We start from the raw sequence: 5,916 nt of genomic DNA on the forward strand, positions 1-5,916 counted from the left end.
CACACACACACACACACACACACACACACACACACACACACACACCCTGGCTGACTCATGTAAAATCCCACTGAAACCGAGCCCTTCTCCCTTGAGAATTTAAGTTTCCCCATCTGTGTTTCAGCTGATCGGGGTGTAAACCAAACTCCATGAGCAGCAGTCCATTTGTTTCTCATTGATGCCGGTTATAAACTATCCTGCGTGATTTAGTGTTTCACTGTGACCCCGAGGTTACCGAAGGTTGAATGAGGGAGTTCAGCCGAGTTTCTTCAAAAGTTCGAACCAGGAGTGGGAAGTAAATGTTCTCAAACACAACCAGCACCCGGACAACATTAGAACACATAAACTTACATAACCACACTCAGTTTACCTTCCGTTTGGTCCAGATCAGTTTTCAAACGAAAAAAAAGAAAGAAGGAGAAACAGGTTAGTTTTCATATTTATATTTTAAAATCAAATGAGGAATAAGAAAAATGACCTGATTTTCCATTTTGAAAGAAATGCTTTTGATGTGGTGTGGTGATGACACAATAAATTGATTAATCAGTCTATTAATGAATTTGAAAATGTATTAATCCTTTGAGTAATTTCCAAAAAGGGAAAACCACAAGTGTTATGTGTGTGAACGTTAACTTACTTGTTATAGCGCTCCTCGGCTTATGAAAACAGTTGCATAATGTCTTCTGGGGCCCTCCGGGAGCTTTGTCACATCTGAGAAAAATAACCTCGACGTCACAGTGATGTCATTAGGGTTACCTCACTTGGAGATAACCCCAATGACCCGAGGCTGATGTTTGGAGACTTAACTTTTATCACAGAAGGCCCGTGTTTGAAGCTGCAACGCTTAAGTCGATTAATTGATTAGCTGATAAAGAGATAACAAAATCAGTTAATCTATTGTGTCGTTCTTAAGAAATGTCTTCCACGTGTGAGGATTGACTGTTTTTAGTGTATATGATAGTACATTAAATATCTTTTGGTTTCAGACTGTTGGTTGGATAAAACAAGCAATTTAAGGACATTACTTGTTGATTGAAGACGTCTGTGTTTGCCACGCTAGAAAGGTCTAATGAAGAGACGCTATTGAGTATTGTCTACGGGCAAAGGAGGATACAGTGTTTGTAAATCTTAAGACTGAAAGTCATATCTCGGCATCTGACCATTCCTTTTTTTTTTATCCGTTTCTCCTAAATCCATGAGTCAAATGAGTAATACTCAATCGCTGAAATACCCCTGAAGCAAACCATTCTCTGGCTCCAGATTCTGAAATGTGAGGATTTGCCGTTTTTCTGTAATCGGCCCATAAATCAAAAATGAAAATAACCATTAGATGCAGTCCTTGTGTGGTGCGGTGTGTGTGTGTGGGGGGGGGGGGGGGGGGGGGGAGGGGGGGGGGGGGGGGGGGGGAAAGAGTACAGTGTTGTGTAGGAGTGTGGTGCAAGAGCAAGTATGATTTATAGTCTAATGTTCTGTTACAACCTGCTGCGCTGACCGCGGACACTAAGCCCACTACTCTCTGTTCTTTTGTCATTCGGGTTAATCCAAGATGAACCGTGTTTAAATCCCCCGCAATTAACTAGCTCACAAAAACAATTCAAGCCCCTGAGGCTGGGGGACGCATGTTTGAAGGGAGAGAAGGGGGGGGTAGGTTTTAATGCCCCAACCCCTCCTCCTCCTCTTGTCCTGTGTCTTCACAACAAGGCGACCTCTTGAATCCATGTCTACCCCGCCATCCCCCACTGTCCGCCTTAATTAGGGGAGGCTATATTTAAAAAAAAGAGTGGACAGCAGCAATGCAATTATCTTCAAGGATTAGACCCCACTGGCACTGCCATTGTTGTGAGGCTGAAAAAGATCCTTGGTGCCTGACCTTGGCATTACCCTCAAAAACCATAAGCTCCGAATTCTTTCACGTCTTCAGGGGAGCAGTTGAAATATGGGAGGAAAGACAAAGGGAAACGTGAGCGTGAAGATAACAAGGATGAGCAATTTGGTGAGAGGAAAAAAAAAAAAAACACAAAGAGAGAAAGGATTAAAGCCAAATATTTCACCCGTGATGATGCCTCTGGAAGTTCCACTGTTTCGTGGCTGGCTTCAGTTAGGAGTGATTTAGAGAACACGCTTCCACAGCCATAATAACACGTTCCGAATTGGAGATTTTACAAAGCTTATTATCGCCTCTCCAACTAAGCAGTGCAGACCGCTGTTCTCACAGCATTTCATTAAGCGGCGGCTGTTTACGTTCTCAAAACACTCTGAGCAAACCAACAATTAGTGGGGTTTGCCATATGAAGAATCTTCGCATGCGAGGGATTTAGGGGGGGGGGGGTTGTTTTCCCAATCCATCTTCTCACTGGGGGCCTTCTCTTAAGTCTTTGAATCCTGGCTATATTGGTCGGCCAATACAAGGCCGTTTCCATTGGAGCGTCAGTCAGGTACCCTCTTCCTGTTATTCCCCTGTCTGCCGCGATGCTGCTTCCTGACTGGGATGTTCCTGGGGGGTTGAACTGGCGTCACTGGGGCACCTCACTTACTTGTGTTTGTACTTTTCTGACGGAATATTGAGTGTATGGAGACACATAAGTCAGTGTCCAGTGTGTCCGTCATTGCCCGACTTTCTTTCCACTCACCCTGACAGACATCCTCCACTTGTCAGTGGCATTACATCATTGTTTTGGGGGTCAGCATTTGATCTTGAATATCAGTGAGGCATCGTACAACAAAGAAAAATAGAATGCATTTTTTTTTTTTTTATATACGCAACAATGTAGCATTTGCTGAACAGCTGCTACTGTGGCAATTAGAGGATCAATGACAAGTCTCTTCAGTCAGTTGCTTTAAAGCCTGATATTTCATATGAACAATTGATGACACAACTTTGTGTAACAAAACACCTAACAGCAGAAAGACAAAGGTGAGTATTTGGAAGCTAAAGAGACCAAAAACCAGACCAAGTCACGCTGAATATAATAAGGGTACATTTTGATGCTAATTGATTCAACTTTGGATGTGTAAATTGGGAATTAAAAGTTAGGTAGTCTCGCTTTCAGAGTGAACTTAATTTATCAATTAAGTTATTATTAATCAGCTGGTGGTGTTGAAATACTCGAAGTACATTTTCCAAGTTAATAAAGAAACCTACGTCCTCTACATGCTGTGTTTTGTATTTTCACCGGAATTGGACATTTTCATATCGTCACGTCTCCATTAACGACATAGCGATCTAATGTGAAATGAGTCACTGTCTCCGAGTCATCAGCTTCTCTTTCTGGACCATCACATCCCATAGGGCTGGAAAAGTACAGCTTCTGTGATTGGTTCACAGCTGATGTGGTTTGTGTGTGTCTATACAAGAGGGAGCTGCTAGCCAGTTGTAGCCTGCTGGGGTGAGAGGGATCAACATCATAACAGTGTTACTCCACTGGGGAGAAATTTATATATAAACAAGGGATTATCGATGACTAAACACGAGGAGGATATTTCTGTCTTTTACAGGATAAGCATGATGTGCTACATAAAAAAAGAAAAAGTTATCATCGGCTGACGTGTATAGTACAACGAGGCCCGCTAGCACTCAATAGAAAAGCTTATCCTCAAGTATCAAGTCATACATTCCCCATGTAGTGAAATTATTTACAAGATGTCTCATGAATGGGTGATGACAACATACTGTAAACTCACACTAGTCATAGTCACAAAGCTGGTTACTGCAGAAATATGGAGGAAGAGGTCTAACGACTTATATAGAAACTCCTTGGCGGAGGCAATTGTTTCTCAAACTGGTACATCATGTAAAAAACTTGGACCCCATCAGAAAGGTGATTAACGGTAAATCAAGAATAATGTGTTAGAATGCAAGAGAGGGCCAGTAAGTCTGATCCAGAGTGACTTTTTCCACCAAATGAAACACTCGTAGAAGAAGTTGCCTGGGATCACTTTTCCTGGGTGCACAGAATAATAGTTTGTAATGTCTTTTGAATGCATTTCAGCTTTACTTGATAGTTTACAGGTCTCATTAAAGCCTGGTACACTGCATAGCCCCTCAGCCAACTAAACCACAACACACTGACTGAATCTGGCGCGTGCATCCAAAATCCTTTTAAGGCATCATTCTGTGTGTGGCAACGTCGCTCTTGTAAGTTTGTCACTGTGAGTATGTTAGCATGCTAACGTTACCGTTAACCCCAGTGTCAAAGTTACTCTATAAAAGACATGACATATTTCAAGCTGCTAAGTGTGAAATGCTCCACACTTCCTGTCTCTTAAGTGGGTGAGTGGGCGCAGCCCAATGTATTTATATTTTCTGTTGCCAACATTAGATATTTACACAGCTAACAACCATATTTAACATTACAAAAATTCGTTAGCTAGAACGTTTGCAAAGTGGGCGTTAGCTTACATTTTTGACAGTTTAAACGTAAACCTATAACGATTCCATGATTTGATTCTACAGCTGCTTCCTTTGCAGAAGAATTGTGTATGAAGTTGTTGTAGTACACAAAATAATGAACCCACAATGTTTAGTCAGTCTAGCAGCAGAAAATATGTAAACTGAGCTGCTGCTGTGTGTGAGCGAGCATGTCTGCGAATGAGAAGCGGGGAATGAAATGTTGCACAGAGAGAAAAAGACTAAGAAAGACAACATAACATAATATACAACATACTATTCCTCAAATGGACCTCAAGAAGGATGAAAAGGAGAGGCAGGTAAACTAAGAGCATGAAAACAGCTGTTTTGAACTACAGTCCGTACATGCTGAGTGACTGACTGCTCCCACTTTGCAGGAGAAGTCAATCCCTGCAGGCTGAAGGATGGACTACAATCAGACAGGTTGGGAAGGTGTTGGTGTAATTACAAAAACGGAATTCAATCCATCTCTACCAGGAAAAGCCACCTAATACCCTGTACCCATCAGCCCCTTGACACATACAGAAAGTGGGCATCCAGGCCAATAGGAGTGTTTACCTAGCAGCCTTAGCAGGTCCTTGTCAGTGTCAGTTAGGTGAGATTTTCAGCCAAGCAGGTCAGTGGAAAGGAAAGCCGGGTTAAGTGAGTCAAGCCAGTGTGTCTGTTTTTGTAAGACAGCAAAATCTGGTATGAAAAGAAAATCCAACTTGACGATTATTAAAGAAGAACAGCTAAAGGTAGAATGATTCACCCACTAGTAATAAGGTGATTGGTATATGACACGGGTGCGTCAGGGCTTGTCTGACTAATATCATATAACTTCCTGTAAAACTTACTCATAATATGTGACTGAATGGGACAAAATGGAGGACGAAAAAGAGAGAATGAAAGCCAACCAAAATCACAATGTGTGGAAGGGTGAGGACCGAGGAAGGAAGGTTTCCAGAAAGAAAATGAGATGACATTGAGAGAAAAGACAGTCAAATTTAAAACGGTAGAAAAAAAGGATTTAAATATGGCATTTACATTTCATGTATTAATTTGAGCACGCTTACAGTCTTTTTATCAGTCTAAAAGGATCTGATGTTTTTCATCTGTTGCAATTTGCTGATGCAATAGATTTTTTTTTTTTTTTTTTTTTTTTTTTTTTAAATAAATATATTTTTTTTTTTTTTTTTCCAAAAACTCTTTTACAAAGTTGCACATTTTTTCCCAGAATTTCTGCCATTTCCACTCAGGTTTTTTTTTTTTTTAAACGTGCATAAAAACAGGTGGGAGGGAATTCATTTTCAGAGAGAAACTTATTTTCATTCTTCCTGCGTCTGTCAAACCACGACACTCTTCACATTATCCTTGTGCCTCCAGCTGTTTGGGCAGGGAGGGGACCCGTTGCCAAGGCGACCCACACCTTTTCGGCTCGTCTTGTCTGGTCCTGTTTTGTCAAAGCTGAGGGAAGGAGGGAGGGAAATGAAGGAGACAGCGATAGAGGCAAAGAGGAGGGAGGGAGG

The 5,916-nt window shown here is 41.5% G+C and overlaps 1 protein-coding gene across 2 annotated transcripts in view; it reads right to left on the minus strand.

Annotated features, from left to right (window-relative positions):
• plekhg5b (pleckstrin homology domain containing, family G (with RhoGef domain) member 5b) overlaps window positions 1-5,916 on the minus strand; it is a 59,150-nt gene that overhangs the window by 34,058 nt on the left and 19,176 nt on the right. The gene's annotated exons all lie outside the window — the stretch shown is intronic.

Source organism: Anarrhichthys ocellatus, unplaced genomic scaffold, assembly GCF_004355925.1.
Source record: "Anarrhichthys ocellatus isolate YVR2014 unplaced genomic scaffold, GSC_Weel_1.0 scaffold5, whole genome shotgun sequence".
Lineage (NCBI taxonomy): Eukaryota > Metazoa > Chordata > Actinopteri > Perciformes > Anarhichadidae > Anarrhichthys > Anarrhichthys ocellatus.